This window comes from Ambystoma mexicanum, chromosome 1q, assembly GCF_040938575.1.
Source record: "Ambystoma mexicanum isolate Mex_15411 chromosome 1q, UKY_AmexF1_1, whole genome shotgun sequence".
Taxonomy (NCBI): Eukaryota; Metazoa; Chordata; class Amphibia; order Caudata; family Ambystomatidae; genus Ambystoma; species Ambystoma mexicanum.
The window spans coordinates 793,464,834-793,477,572 of NC_090922.1; the positions used below are offsets into that span (position 1 = coordinate 793,464,834).

A 12,739-nucleotide genomic window follows, 5' to 3' on the forward strand; every position below is an offset into this window, starting at 1 on the left:
CTCCCTGGACGAATCCTCACCGAACTTTGCAAAAAACGTATTTGGGTCGCTCTGAATTTTTCTGGAAAGTTTGGTGAGGATTCGTCCAGGGGGGGCAAAGTTATAGGGGGGGTCCCAAAACTTTTTTTTTCCCATAGACATAATGGGAAAAAACTTTGCTCACGCCTACAGCCCAAACCGCTGGACGGATTTACACCAAATTTGCGGCAGGAGCGGTGGCTTATCCCGAAAGCGTGCTTTGCTTTATTTGGTGTAAATCCGTCCAGTAGTTTTTAAGAAAATGACAAAACTGTAAGTGAAAAAAATTAATGATATCTGTGTTCGCTTCGCGGACACACTTCCCTGTTCGATCCGCGGACAGGACGGTGATTGGGCAAGCAGCTTGCGTGATGTCCGCGGACATCTGACATGCTCTCTCATTGGATGTGTGAAAGCGTGCAGTGCGTCTGGCTTCAGAGACGCCCGCCATCTTTGTTCTTCGCATGAGAGGCTTTGTATCCCGCCTGCACAGTAAGTCCCTCACCCCCGCTCATGCCCGTGTCTGTCTCCTGTTCCTCCCACCCCCAGCTCATGCCCCGCTCGTGCCCCGCTCATCTCTCCCACCCGGCCACCCCCCGCTCATGCCCCGTGTGTCTCTCCCACCCCCCGTGTGTCTCTCCCACCCCCGCTCATGTCCGTGTGTCTCTTCCCACCCGCCGCCCGCCGCCCGCTCATGTCCGTGTGTCTCTCCCCACCCACCGCCCACCCCCCGCTCATGTCCGTGTGTCTCTCCCCACCCGCCGCCCACCCCCGCTCATGTCCGTGTGTCTCTGCCCACCCCTGCTCATGTCCCGTGTGTCTCTCCCCACCCGCCGCCCACTCCCCGCTCATGTCCATGTGTCTCTCCCCACCCGCCGCCCACCCCCCGCTCATGTCCCGTGTGTCTCTCTCCCTCCCCCCACCCCCTGCTCATGCCCCGTGTGTCTGTCTCCTTCCCCCCCACCCCGCTCATGCCCCGTGTGTCTCTCTCCCTCCCCCCACCCCCGCTCATGCCCCGTGTGTCTCTCCCCCTCCCGCCCACCCCCCGCTAATGCCCCGTGTGTCTCTCTCCCTCACCCCCGCTCATGCCCCGTGTGTCTCTCTCCCTCCCCCCACCCCCGCTCATGCCCCGTGTGTCTCTCCCCTCCTGCCCACCCCCTGCTCATGCCCCGTGTGTCTCTCCCCTCCCGCCCACCCCCTGCTCATGCCCGTGTGTCTCTCCCCTCCCGCCCACCCCCCGCTCATGCCCCGTGTGTCTCTCCCCTCCCGCCCACCCCCGCTCATGCCCCGTGTGTCTCTCCCCTCCCGCCCACCCCCGCTCCTTCCCTGTGTGTCTCTCCCCCTCCCGCCCACCCCCGCTCATGCCCCGTGTGTCTCTCTCCCTCCCCCCACCCCCGCTCATGTCCTGTGTGTCTCTCTCTCTCCTCCCCACCCCTCGCTCATGCCCTGTGTGTCTCTCTCCCTCCCCCCCACCACCGCTCATGCCCTGTGTGTCTCTCTCCCTCCCCCCACCCCCGCTCATGCACCGTGTGTCTCTCTCCCTCCCCTCCACCCCTGCTCATGCCTCGTGTGTCTGTCTCCCTACCCCCCACCCCCGCTCTTGCCCCGTGTGTCTGTCTCCCTCCCCCCACCCCCGCTCTTGCCCCGTGTGTCTTTCCCCCTCCCACCCACCCCCGCTCTTGCCCCGTGTCTCTTACCCCCTCCCGCTCACCCCCTCTTGCCCCGTGTCTCTTTCCCCCTCCCGCCCACCCCCGCTCTTGCCCCGTGTCTCTTTCCCCCTCCCGCCCACCACCGCTCTTGCCCCCTCCCGCCCCATCCCCGCTATTGCCCCGTGTCTCTTTCCCCCTCCCGCCCACCCCTTCTCTTGCCTCGTGTGTTTCCCCCTCCCACCCACCCCCGCTCTTGCCCCGTGTCTTTCCCCCTCCCGCCCACCCCCGCTCTTGCCCAGTGTCTTTCCCCCCTCCCGCCCACCCCCACTCTTGCCCCGTGTGTCTTTCCGCCTCCCGCCCACCCCCGCTCTTGCCCCATGTGTCTCTTCCCCTCCCGCCCACCCCCGTTCATTACCCGTGTGTCTCTCTCCCTCCTCCCCACCCCCTGCTCATGCCCCGTGTGTCTCTCTCCCCTTCCCCCCACCCCCTGCTCATGCCCCGTGTGTCTCTCTCCCCCCCACCCCCGCTCATGCCCTGTGTGTCTCTCTCCCTCCCGCCCACCCCCGCTCATGCCCCGTGTGTCTCTCTCCCTACCGCCCACCCCCCGCTCATGCCCCGTGTGTCTCTCTCCCTCCCGCCCACCCCCCGCTCATGCCCCGTGTATCTCTCTCCCTCCCGCCCACCCCCCGCTCATGCCCCATGTGTCTCTCGACCTCCTGCCCACCCCACGCTCATGCCCCGTGTGTCTCTCTGCCTCCCCCACCCCCCGCTCATGCCCCGTGTGTCTCTCTCCCCTTCCCCCCACCCCCGCTCATGCCCCGTGTCTGTCTTCTGTTCCCCTGCTCATGCCCGTGTCTGTCTCCTGTTCTCCCCACTCCCCGCTCATGCCCCATGTCTGTGTCCTGTTCCCCCCACCCCCCGCTCATGCCCCGTGTCTATCTCCTGTTGCCCCCTTGCCCCCCGCTCATGCTCCGTGTCTGTCTCCTGTTCCCCCACCCGCTCACGCCCCGTGTCTGTCTCCTGTTCCCCCCACCCGCTCATGCCCCATGTCTCTCTCTTGTTGCCCCCCACCCCCCGCTCATGCCCCGTGTCTGTCTCCTGTTCTGCCCACCCCCGCTCATGCCCCGTGTCTGTCTCCTGTTCCTCCCACCCCCGCTCATGCCCCGTGTCTGTCTCCTGTTCTCCCCATCCAGCACTCATGCTCCGTGTCTGTCTCCTGTTCTCCCCCAACCCCCGCTCATGCCCCGTGTCTGTCTCCTGTTGCCACCACCCCCTGCTCATGCCCTGTGTCTGTCTCCTGTTGCCCCCCACCCCCCGCTCATGCCCAGTGTCTGTCTCCTGTTGCCCCCCACCCCCGCTCATGCCCCGTGTCTGTCTCTGTTGTTCCCCCCACCCCCCGCTCATGCCCCGTGTCTGTCTCCTGTTTCCTCCACCCCCCGCTCATACCCGTGTCTCTCTCCTGTTGCCTCCCACCCCCAGCTCATGCCCCCTGTCTGTCTCCTGTTCCCCCCACCCCCTGCTCATGCCCCGTGTCTCTCTCCTGTAGCCCCCACCCCCCGCTCATGCCCCGTGTCTGTCTCCTGTACCCCCCCGCCCCCGCTCATGCCCCGTGTCTGTCTCCTGTGCCCCCCACCCCCCGCTCATGCCCCGTGTCTGTCTCCTGTTGCCCCCCCGCTCAAGCCCCGTGTCTGTCTCCTGTTCCCCCCACCCGCTCATGTCCCGTGTCTCTCTCCTGTTGCCCCTCACCCCCCGCTCATGCCCCCTGTCTGTCTCCTGTACACCCCCACCCCCCGCTCATGCCCCGTGTCTCTCTCCTGTTGCCCCCCACCCCCTGCTCATGCCCGGTGTCTGTCTCCTGTACCCCCCCACCTCCCGCTCATTCCCCGTGTCTCTCTCCTGTTGCCCCCCACTCCCCCGCTTATGCCCCGTGTCTATCTTCTGTTCCCCCCACCCCCCGCTCATGCCCCGTATCTGTCTCCTGTTCCCCCCACCCCCGCTCATGCCCCGTGTCTGTCTCCTGTTGCCCCCACCCATGCCCCGTGTCTGTCTCCTGTACCCCCCCACTCCGCGCTCATGCCCCGTGTCTCTCTCCTGTTGCCCCCCACCCTCCGCTCATGCCCCGTGTCTGTCTCCTGTTGCCCCCCACCCCCTCGCTCATGCCCCGTGTCTGTCTCCTGTTCCCCCATCCCCCGCTCATGCCCCGTGTCTGTCTCCTGTTCTCCCCACCCCCCCCGCTCATGCCCCGTGTCTTTCGCCTGTTCTCCCCACCCCCCGCTCATGCCCCGTGTCTCTTTCCTGTTGGCCCCACCCCCGCTCATGCCCCGTGTCTGTCTCCTGTTGCCCCCCCACCCCCGCTCATGCCCCGTGTCTCCCTAGTGTTCCCCCCAACCCCGCTCATGCCCCGTGTTTCCCTCGTGTTACCCCCCACACCCCCAGCTCATGCCCCGTGTCTCCCTCGTGTTCCCCCACCCCCCGCTCATGCCACTTGTCTCTCTCCTTTCCCCCCACCCCCGCTCATGTCCCGTGTGTGCCCTGTACCCCCCCGCTCATGCCCCGTGTCTCCCTCGTGTTCCTCCCCACCCCCCGCTCATACCCTGTGTCTCCCTCATGTTCCTCCCCACCCGCTGCTCATGCCCCGTGCCTCTCTCATGTTACCCCCACCACCGCTCATGCCCTGTGTTTCCTTCCTTTTCCCCCCACCCCCTGCTCATGCCCTGTTTGTACCCTGTTCTTTCTCACCCCCCGCTCATGCCCATGTGTCTCCCCTGTTCCCCCCTACCCCCCGCTCATGCCCTGTTGTGTTCTTTATACACCCCACCTTCCCTTTCCATGGTGGCCATCTTGGTAAAAGATTTTCCTTCCTACACCGGGACGCCGCAGGCGTCCCGGTGTAGGAAGGAAAATCTTTTTCTTTTTTTTACCACCCGGCGTTCCCACTTTGAGGACATAAGATGTTAGTGGTCTTCATCTATTAAAAAGGATGTTATGGTGACGTTGTACTAATAAAAACCTTTAAAATTTAGTTAAAAAAAATGATACAGGGACGTTATTGTTAAGTTGCACTAATAAAAACCTATGAAATTCAATGAATAAACTTTGTTAAAGGGACGTTATGGTTAAGTTGCGCTACTAAAAACCTATGAAATTCAGTGAAAAAACTTTGTTAAAGGGACGCTATGGTTAAGTTGCGCTACTAAAAACCTATGAAATTCAGTGAAAAAACTTTGTCAAAGGGACGTTATGGTTCCAAGTAAAACCGAAAAACCCTTGAAATTCGCCAGTTATGGTAAGCTAAGCAACCATAACTCACGCCACCACCGTGCACTGCTAAGACTAACACCCAGGACATCAAAGATGACATCACAAATGTCATTGATGACATCACTGATGACATCACATGTCTGGCTCACACTTTTTTCTTTTGCTAACATATCTAGGCCACATGGTTTTCTTCAGTAACAGTCAGAAACTAACATTTTTATTTTATTTGTAGACGTATCCTTCAAGTAGGTTCTTACAGTAATTCCCTTAGAGTCCAGTCACATCATATGAAACATATACATACAGGAAGACACAAGCTTGAAAGACAGCAATCCATTTTGTGCATAAAGATAATCAATAGACTTATCTGATAGTTCTGTTTTTTTTTTATGGCTGTACTTTCCCTGTGGGTCCAATCACATCAAGTGATACATATACATAGGGTAAATAGCAGCTTTGAAACAGAGCAATCATTTATTTGCATGAAAATAATCAGTTAAATTATGAATTGATTCTGCTACTACTTGTGCTTTTTTGCTAACTTCACTTTCCCTGTATATACCCATATTGGTATGTGTTCTTGTGTCTTTGTGTTTTGTCTATAGTAATGCAATTATGTAATACATGTGTTTTATTAGCTACGTATTACATATTTCACAGTACACAAAAATCTATTAAGAAAACAATTATCATTTCATTATTCAACATATTAACATTACAAATATTATACCTTCATCTTGTACGCTGCACACAATGTTATATTTCTGTATGAGTAGCTTAGTATACTAGATAGAACCCCATAATAGAATGCTATTTATATCAATGCATCGTTCAATGCACTAATTAGGGTATGATATTTATTGCAATGATCCTTGACACTTGTTTCGCAACATTATAATAAGAATCCCTTGTACACATATTTCATGAAAAGTACATACACATGTGATGTCATCAGTGATGTCCTCAATGACATTTGTGATGTCATCTTTGATGTCCTGGGTGTTAGTCTTAGCAGTGCACGGTGGTGGCGCGAGTTATGGTTGCTTAGCTTACCATAACTGGCGAATTTCAAGGGTTTTTCGGTTTTACTTGGAACCATAACGTCCCTTTGACAAAGTTTTTTCACTGAATTTCATAGGTTTTTAGTAGCGCAACTTAACCATAACGTCCCTTTAACAAAGTTTTTTCACTGAATATATATATATATATATATTATTATTTTTTTTTTTTACATGAAATAATTCAATGAATGCTGCAATATTAGAAGCTAGACTACTATACCTTCTCTGTTTCAGTCCACTCAGGTTTCAAGGTTGTTTGAAGGTTTATAGTCTGTGAGTACCTGAGTGCTGTAAAAGTCCCTGGCATCTCCAAAGTACAGATGAGATTTTGTGTCCCACAGAGGTAGGCTGTGGGGTTGCACCATTGGTTAAGGAAGATGAGGTCGAAGAAGACAGCCTACTACTTCCAAAGAAAGGAACAGCCTTTCTGAGAGTATTACAGTGGTTGAATTGGGTGTGGCACTGCATGGACATGGTCCCGTAGGAGTACTGCAGAGGTTGTCCACAACATTGCACTCAGTGCATATCGTAGCCTTTGGTACACCATTCCCAACAGTGGTAAAGAACTGCCACACCCATGATTCTCTCTGGGTGCCTGAAGTAGGACCTTCTTCTACCTCATCTTCCTGGTCTTCTTGATTGTCTTTTGAAGTATTGCGCTACTTTGGATGTGTAGGTCCTCCAGCTGATGATGGTGGCAGTGGTGGCTTTTGGGGAGGAGCGTGGCAATAGCTGATGCCATTTTTAAGATAAATAGCGGTTTTCATAATATTCTGCCAAGTATGTGCTGTGTTCTAGATTGTTAATGTATAATGAGTAAGAAAATGTCTAGAAACTGTGCAAGGGTAAAGTTTGAGCTTCAAAGCTCCTAGATCAGCTGAAAATGCAGTTCTGAACTGTTCACAAAGAATGGACCCGTTCACGAAGCGCGGACATGCTCACGAACATGTCATCAAACTGCGTGCAAGTATGATATTAATATGTTATAGCAAATTAGGGTACACTGGTAAAAACCCATGAAATTCACAGTAGAAACTTTGTTAAAGGGACGTTATGGTTAAGTTGCACTAATAAAAACCCATGAAATTCAACGAAAAAATGTGTTAAAAGGGACGTTATGGTTACTTTGCTCTAATAAAAAGCTATGAAATTTAATAAAAAACCGTTGTTACCGGGACATTATGATTACAAGAAAAACCGAAAACCCCCTGAAATTCGCTAGTTATGGTAAGCTAAGCAACCATAACCTGCACCACCACTGTGCACTGCTAAAACAAAGACCCAGTACATGAAATATGACATCACAAATGTCATTGATGTCATTGATGACATCACTGATATAACATCAAATATCTGGCCCACTTGTTTCACCTTCCACAAATCATACAACCTGCTAATCTTCCCACATGGGCATCTTCAAACCCAAAAAAATGAATTTAGCCAATGCTTCTTAAAATATTCCCTAATTTCCTTCCACATCACTGTTTGATGTTAAGTAAAAATCACTTATTTCTCTGAAATCCTCTGAAAAAGATTCAGAACATGAGCAATCAGTGGAGGAGTTTTCAGCATCTTCTTCAGTATTTCTATCAATTTTTCAACCTATAATACCCACAAATATCCACTCAAATATCAAATATCAAATGTGCATTCTTCAACCTGTGAATTGCTAATGTCGGAAGACGTCATGTGCTGTTGTGCGTGTCTATGTGTGCTTTGTTTTGTTGTTGCAGTGTGGTGAAGTTTGTGCGGATCGCTGTGTTATAAATTTGTGGTTGTGTTCTGTTAGAATTTGAGAGATGTATGGAGAGGATGAGGATGTTAGTGGGTTGGTTATTTTGCATTCTTGTCTTGAAGTGAGGCGTTAAAAATTCCCTATTTCTAATCAGGTGGGGTGAGCGGGCGTCTCCGTGTCTATGTCCAGTTCGGGGGCTGTACTACATTCATGGTCTATTTCCAATATGACATCCTTTCATGTGCATAACATTGCTCAGGTTGCGCAACCGGCTGCCTACGTGGCCCCTGTTTGTATGCGGGGTGGGCATGAGTTTGAGGGCATGAGTATACATGGCACTACACTAGGTGAGGATACATTTAATGGGTACAATTATACAAGACATAGTAACATGGGTGAAAATGCACAAGCTACAATACATTGGATGGGGTAGCTAAAACAAGAGCAAGGTGTCTCAAGCGTTTTTTTATTACATATTTTATTTCATATATACATATATATGTAAATAAACAGTACTCCTTTTACTTCATTTTATTTTTCATCTAAGAATTTCTATTTTAAGAACCACACTTTTGTATTGGTTTTTGTTTGTTTTCTTTTATTCTACACTGTCTCACATATAAGAGTCCGGAAACACACAGCCAAAACAAATACGACTCCCAAATACTACTGTGTTACCACCTACATCACTATACCTATAAAAATAACTTTTAAAAAGAAATAAAACACAAACACCCCAGATCCTAAAGCCATAAGCACGGAACTACTCATAACCGCAGCTATCTGCAGTCCAATATAACTGCGGTTATCGGGAAAAAGGATTGCGCGAAAAAATAAACCTCCCTGGCCACCCAAAACCCAAACCAAATGTCCCCCACTCACTACCAGCTCCCCACACTGCAACCAGTTCTCCTCACCTCCTCTCTACCATTGCCCCTTTGTCACACGCTGTTACATTTTAACTACTTTTCATTTCCTGCTATCCTCGGCTATAGCAGCGGTTATCTCTCACATCGAGAGTAAAACAAGATGGCGGTCGTTCCATTTCTAAAAACCTCCAGTTTCGGTAATTTACCTGCGATATAGCATGGATCGTGAGTTAACGCTTTATGCCCAAGTTGTTTCGGACCTGGTCCAAATCCATCCAGCGGTTTGGGCTGTGCGCTTTTGAATAAATGAACTTGTTTGTCTATGGGAAAATTAATGGGAAGTAGTCCACAAATTTGAAAAACATCTTTTTTGTCTTCTTAATAACATTGCAGTCTGGGGGGCAGGGGGCATGAGCCCCTAATAACTTCCGAGATTTCAGTCAAATCAGTTAATCACAAGTTATTAACAATATAATGTTAAGGGGTTCCTATGGGTGTCGACTCACCTTAACTATTGCCGCCCTATAGTATATTATGCTCTAATGAATTCATAACCCAGTTTCATTCAGCTTAAGAGATGCCAGTATAAAATAAGATTCACCCATATCTAAAGGAAGCAAAGAAACACTTTTTATAGTAACACTAATGATTTATTGCTTGGATTAATTGATGCTAACACATAGGCATTTATAATAATCCATTACTTACAGAGCGCTTTCGCCAAAGCTCTTCACATAATACACTCTTAAATATAAATATTGTTACATAGGCACCCAAAATTAATACTCATTTGTCGACTTTAGAAGGATGAAAGGTTGAGTAGACCTTGCTGGGATTCAAACCTGTGACCTGCAGAACACACTTCGATCTCAGCATTGAGCATGTAACAAGCTGAGCAATCAGACCAGCTGTTTCTCCTTAGATGTGCGTACAACAGCAGTTGGTAATTCATATTAACAAAACACTTATTAGTATGGTGATTAGAAGCAGGTGGAATATATCACGGCCCACTAGTAAACCTGACAATAGTGTTATATTTTGTTTTAAAAAGGACTGGAGGGGACAGGAGATGGTGGTGGGAAGATAGCCTAATAATTGTGTCTTTCTAACTGCACCATTGATTAAACAACATACTGTGTCACAACTGGATAGCTCAGCGAGTTAAAAGCTCAACTCTGACTTGTGCCAGCCTGCACTTCATCCCTCTGAGGTTGATAACTATTGATACTATTACATTTGGTAGTGAAAATACTTGTTTTCAGTGATTAGAAGCAGTAAGAGTGAGGCATGAAGCACTATACATAAACATATTTTATAATACCAAATATTTTACCTGGATAAGGAAAATCTAGGCCACAGTAACATCAAAACATGGAGCATTTGTGACCAAAATGAAAGGGCTCAAACATAAAATAACCCAGTTGACACTAAATAAGAGGCTCTGGGTGGGGGCATCCAGTCTGCCTGGCCTACATAGGCAAACACTAATCTCCAGCTGCACCTTTGAGAATAGAGCACATTAGATAAAGTTAAACTTCACAGGGTGATTTCCGCAAATTAAAGAGGGCTCTAAGAATCCACATCCACTTAATTTTCATACTGCCTCTGTAATCCTTGCCCTTGGGTCACATAAGCAGTGCAGTGGTTGCAGTGGAGTCACCAGGGGTTGCAGCTTCTACCCCCGGTGATCCCCAAATGACATCCATGTGGCACCCCTGAAAGACCGCCACATTGTAGGTTGAATTTAAAGAGAGCCTTGCTAGTAGCTAGTGCTTTACCTTGTGATGAGACCAAGCAAGTGATGGTCAAAGACCCCTGGCAGTTAGGTGCACTTTGATCTACTCAAGGATCTTCCCTGCAATTTCTTTACCCAAATCTGACAACTTTTAACTTACTGTAATTGACAACAAGTGTGTTTCTGTATCAATGTGCAGCCATCACAGCAAGGGCATGTTAGAGGCCAATTGGAGTACAAGCTAAAATAAGCATAGTATCAGAGATGGAGATCAGAAAAATAGGCACATCCCCCAACCACTTACTTAGGCATGGCAACTGAAAATAAATGAAATAGCTAAAATGCACCCCTGTTCGAACCCTTTGCCTGAGTTGACATGGCGTGAATAATGACTTGCAGTGCCTTGCAGTGCCTGATCAGTCTGGAACACATGCCTGGAACACATGTGGGTATGTAGAAAAATAGCATGGTCCACTGTATCAAATGCTGTTTGAAAATGCCAAAACAGCAATAAAGTTGAAGATAGGGCTGTTCCGAATAGCATATTTAGTATTCGGCCGAATACCGACTAGTTCCTTTATTTAATACATCATGTTCCAAACTAGAAAAAACACAATTAAAAAAAGGTATCCAGTCAAATTTTCGAAAACACATTTTCAAAATGCGATTTTGTCGAAAACAAAATGGCGGAAAAAAATTCCGAATTTTTTTTTAATTTGATGTTTTATTTTGGTTTCGTTTGTAAAAAAAAAGTGTCAAAAATAAAAAAAACGGGGGGGTTGGGAGAGGAACCCACATATAAAAAAATAAAATTAAAAAAAACATTCAAAAATAAAATAAATTCTGCATTTTGCTGTCGAAAAAAAGGCATTTCGAAAATGTGACGTTCGAAAAAGTCACTATAAACCTTAAAAAAACAAATGAAGCACCATTTTAAATGTATTCTATACTTTTATTTCTCTTCATTGTAATTAATGTAACATCTTTATTTAAAGTATAAAAGCCAGAAAAAGAGCAGATTAAACCAAAATGAAGGGACCACATGTACAGAAGGTTGTTGCATATTCAAAACCAGTGCCAGTTAAAGTAGGAGGAAATGCAAAAGGACTAGGTTGCAATGAACAAAATGGATATTGCAATTTGCAATAGCCTTTGTGAATCAGATGCATTGCATTCTCTATCCAGTTGCAAAGTCGATGCAGTCGAGTTTCGAAACTTCTTTGCAGCTCACATAGAAATGTATAAAATGGTTCATGTCGGCTCATGCAGGACACAAGTCAAGAGGAAATCTGAAATGCGTGAACTCCATCTCACAACTATTCACCACAACCAAACAAATGCTGCTCACTTTTCACTTATCCTCGCCACTCCTTCTCGCCAATGCACAAATATATACAACTTATCATTCCTGATAAAATTTCAGATAATGTTAAACTCAGGACTCAAGCCCATAACAAAAAGAAAAGGGAGACTACGACCTACGCAATGGGAAGTGACATGACAGGAACTGAAAGTATCCTAAAGTGAAATATGCACATTTCTTTCAGTTTGTCTTTTCCAACTGAAAAAAGTGCACATTGCATATAAACATTCACCAAAAGAAAAGATTTTCCTGTATTGTTGCTGGCTACGTATAAAAAATGAGCACCTTTTATGTCTAAGAATCTGTAACAAAACATGCCCTAAAGAGCAGATTACAATATAAGATATTTTACAGCTGTGTGATAGCAATTTGTCTGGTCTTGTGACTAACTGCCTGATTCATTGAATTATTTGCGTGAAAAATGCAAATTTGCGCGCCTTTCTGCCCGAAAATCCCTGTTTGAAGTATGGGGATTTTCAGGCAGAAAGGCGCGCAAATCTGCATTTCTCACGCAAATAATTGCATGAATCAGGCTACAAGTGTTTGGTCTAATTCTATTCAGTTTTGCAAACAGAAGTCCATATTTGCCTTTTTGAGTTCTTGTTGCATTGTATTCAAATGAGAATGTCATAGTATTCGGCAAGAGCCGAATAGCAAGAAACTATTCGGCCGGAGCCGAATAGCTTATTTTCAGCCGGAAGTCGGCCGAATACTTATTCGAAGCCGAAGTTCGGTACACCCCTAGTTGAAGATGCTTCACCTTTCCAGCCTGAAGTGCCAGGGAGGCCAAGATGCTACTACTGATTAAAGAAGAACGGCCTATACGAAAACCCAGTGTGAGTTAAAGGTACAATGCCCATTTATTACACCCACAGTTCCAGTGCCATGGCATTTCCTTTCACGAGGTAATATATTGGTTAAAAGATGCGCTTGCAATAGAAGATGTTTTCAAGGAGCAGGAATATAGCAGGTATACACTTGTTTACCGGTCGTGCACTAGATGTAGGAATATAGCAGGGGTAAGACAGCTGGATTATGTGGTGTCGAC

At 48.0% G+C, this 12,739-nt stretch overlaps 1 protein-coding gene across 2 annotated transcripts in view; it reads right to left on the bottom strand.

The window, feature by feature from the left end:
• PDC (phosducin) overlaps positions 1 to 12,739 on the bottom strand; it is a 293,170-nt gene that overhangs the window by 180,650 nt on the left and 99,781 nt on the right. The window lies entirely within an intron of this gene.